Source organism: Balaenoptera ricei, chromosome 15 (genome assembly GCF_028023285.1).
Source record: "Balaenoptera ricei isolate mBalRic1 chromosome 15, mBalRic1.hap2, whole genome shotgun sequence".
Classification (NCBI taxonomy): domain Eukaryota; kingdom Metazoa; phylum Chordata; class Mammalia; order Artiodactyla; family Balaenopteridae; genus Balaenoptera; species Balaenoptera ricei.
The window spans coordinates 38948574-38952197 of record NC_082653.1 but is presented as its reverse complement, the minus strand read 5'-3'; the positions used below and the strand labels follow the sequence as shown (position 1 = coordinate 38952197).

At 41.7% G+C, this 3624-nt stretch overlaps 1 non-coding gene across 1 annotated transcript; it reads left to right on the top strand.

Moving 5' to 3' along the window:
* The first annotated feature begins 1292 nt into the window (after positions 1–1292).
* On the top strand, positions 1293–1408 carry LOC132350068 (U5 spliceosomal RNA). Its single transcript, XR_009497822.1, has one exon. It is a non-coding gene; the product is annotated as a U5 spliceosomal RNA (small nuclear RNA).
* Positions 1409–3624: the final 2216 nt, after the last annotated feature.

Genomic DNA, 3624 nt, shown 5'->3' with positions numbered 1-3624 from the left:
AAGAAAATGTTCTCTGAGATGAAATGCTCTACTCTGAAAATGTGATAACCTATTTGAAAAAGACTATCTTCAAATAGGTTGATTCCTCTGCACAGGAGTAGTGCCACAAATATGCTTTCTGGGTCATATTTTCGGAAAAAGTAAAGTTTGCAGTAACTATTGTCAAGTTGACAAGTTTACGCTTGAAAGATATAATGCGCACCTGAGCCCCCCAAGGCAAGTCTCAAGCCAAGTTCTTTAACTTCATCAAATACCCTCCCTTCGCTCCCCTTCATCCCTCCAGGCAGGGCTTTCATTTCATCTTATTACCCTTCTTCCCGAAGGAAAAAAATCCAAAATCAATTTATAAAAGCAAAAACTTTCATCCACCATCCATTTCTAAATAAAGAAGGAATACTGGAGCAAAACAAATTTATCACAATCACTCTCTTGGATTTCTAAAGCCAAACCCTCTAAATGTGGAAAAGATACAGTCAGTGACGAGGACATGGTAGATTCTGGCTTTTATTTAGAAGGTCAGTTAAGCCCATTTCCAAATAGGCATCTTGGTGTCTTTATATGCAGAGGGCTTGTTTTCTCTATATTTGGGCAAAGCCCTTTGGAGTAACTGAAAACCACCACCTCTGAGGATGAACTGTGATGTAGACCAGAGAAATCTTAGTTGAGGTAACTGAGGCCAGAGATCCACAATGAAACTGTACTGTACTGCTTCATTTTTCAAACTTACACATTTTCCTAAACCCTTTTCCTTGGGTGATTTATGTTCAGTTGATTTTGCTACAGGCCTGGAATGTTTACACAAAGGCTTAATAGACATTTACTTTGGAAGTTACATTGTGAGATAGAATCAAGAAATTGGCCCATTGCCGGAGTCAGAATGGGAGGCCACCTGGAAGTTAATGATCACTTTGTAAAGACCAGAGGCATGTAACAGAAGGTTCCAGAAGAGTGAAGACTTCATGTAATAACCACATTGCACTCAGACATACACCACTGGAATGACTGAGGAGAAACCCAAGTTCCATAGAGGCATCCACAGATAGAAATATCCAGGATTACAATCACTCGACATCTTAATACTTTAATATCATATTTTGTAATGCATCTTACAGTTTATATATGCTTTTATGTAACATCCAAATTAATGCTCTCCAAAAGATACCGTAACCCCAAATGCCAAATAGTCTGCCTTAAATATTTGATTCATGCAGAATTTACCTTTGAGGCACATAAAAAAGAATTATGGCCCTCACTTTACAGATGTGGAAACTGAGATTCAGAAAGCCACTTGCATACTCTGGTTTCTCTTCAGATCGTATAACTCTTTCGCCTTTTACTAAAGATTTCCGTGGAGAGAAACAATTCTGAGCCTTTACCCAATTTTTTGAGGCCTTGCTCTTGCAAGGCTTACAAATGTGTACGAAAAACAGACAGTCGTTTACCTCATTAAGGCGCCTTGCTATTGCTAATTTCCTCCACTCACTTGAAGTGCTTATCTTCAGAACACCTAATCTTTCATACGTGCATTCTCACTTTATGATCTTTGTTCTTTTCCCCTGGTGTTTTTTCCCCTTGTCCCGCCTTGGCATCCTGGAATTCCCTGGCTGTCCAGTGGTGAGGACTCGGTGCTTTCACTGCCGTGGGCCATGTTCAATCCCTGGTTGGGAACTAAACTCCTACAAGCCACACAGCGCAGCCAAAAAAAAAAGAAAGCCACTTTCTCTAGATTACATGATGTCTAACTGGTAAAAATCACAGACCTTTAGTAACATCACCATGCTTCCACAGCTCTTTTGATTAAGCTATTAGTTTTTTCTATGATTCAACCAAGCCCGCATACAGCATTCACATTACTGGGCTGAGCATACAGAGGATAAAAATAATATGTATGAAGTTGAAGGACAGGGAGAACTACTACACAGGGTTAGAAATCAGAACAGCGGCTCCCTCTGGTTTAAGAGGGGTAGGTATTGATAGGAACGGGATCCAGGTGAACTTCATGGAGGAATAGAAATGTTCTCTATCTTGATCCAGGTGGTGGTTACACAGGTATATAGAGACATAGAAATTCAACAAACTATAGCCTTCAAATTTTGTATTTTACTGTATCCAAACTATGCCTCAATCATACCCCCTCAAAATAAGGGGTAGAGAATGAGGGCATGATAATGGTGTCATATGTTCTAGAATAGAAGGACAAGAACAGAATAAATAGTCCTTACCCTGGAAGAGCTTATTTATCAGACCAAAAATAGAAAATGCAGAGATTTCCTCTTCAGAACAACTGAATGTCGAGGACTGCACAGGTATAGGTTTCTACACTCGCTTATGTTGATACTTGTATGTTTCTACCCTCTTTCCTATAGAGCCTCCTCTAGCTCTGCCTCCTACCAGGCCCACTTCAGCCAACAGGCACCACCTCTGCTTGGCAACTACACTCCACATACCTTAGAGGAAAGAGAAGAAAATGCTGAACGGGTTGCCTTGGTAACCAAAGCTTGTATATAGCTGGCTTTTTGGCTCTGTCCTCCTACTTGTCCCACTCTCCTAATTCCCACCACTCCCCCAGAGGCTGTTCTCCCGAAACTTCCAGCACCTTTCTGTTATGCCATCCAGAGGTTGGGCAGCCCCTCCCCACCAAGTCTCCTTCTTCTCTTCAACTTCTGACCTCTTATTCTGAACTTGCATAGTTGTTTGTACCTGATTTTTAGCAGGCTTTAGGGTTTCTAACCCATGGTCTTGTACGAATCTCAAATCCCACCTCACTGTCACTCTGATGGGACATCCTGATACAATTCCCAGCGCAGCTACAAAAACTCCCTCAAGGATGGAGAACTCTTCCCTCCACTCCAAATCTTTTAAGTTAGATGAGATTTACCAAACTGTTAGTCACTGAAGACAAAACTTTATAGTCAGGGCTTAGAATACCACCCATCAGAAAGCAGAGAAGGGAGGGGGGGTTTCTACTGTGAATATCATCACAAATTGGACATGCACTTTCCATTGGAAGCTTATGCCCAATGGCAAAGTGGGCATTTCCCTCTCTCCCCTCAAGACTGTCCTAATTTGAATAGCCTGCTTTGGCTGCCAATTTTTTGTTTTCAAAGAACCAAGAAGATGATACCTCACAGGCGGTTCTATAAGAAAGTCACTTCTGGGCAAGAATTAAAAATTACTTAGGAGCCAACGCATGATCCATACTGGGACATGGCTCCCAGGTTGACCCATGCCCAGCTCTTTCCATCATACCATTCCATTCCCAGCTCCCGGTCCAGGTTCCCAGGGTAGTCACTGAGCAGCGGATCATAACAGTGGTGCATTGGGCTGGTTCCATTTTTTTTTTTTTTAACAAGGAGAGTTAAAGGAGAACCTGGCCCAGGGTTTAGACCAAGTATCCAAAACTAAAGCACAGTAGTGAGAGGTAAGGAATGGAGAAAGCTGGTGAGGTTTCTGCAACTTGTATTACTGCCCTTGGGTTATTTCCAGGACCAATATCTTTTAAAAAAAAAAAATTTATTTATTTATTTATTTATGTCTGAGTTGGATCTTTGTTGCTGAGCGCGGGCTTTCTCTAGTTGCAGTGAGCGGGGGCTACTCTTCGTTGTGGTGCGCAGGCTTCTCATT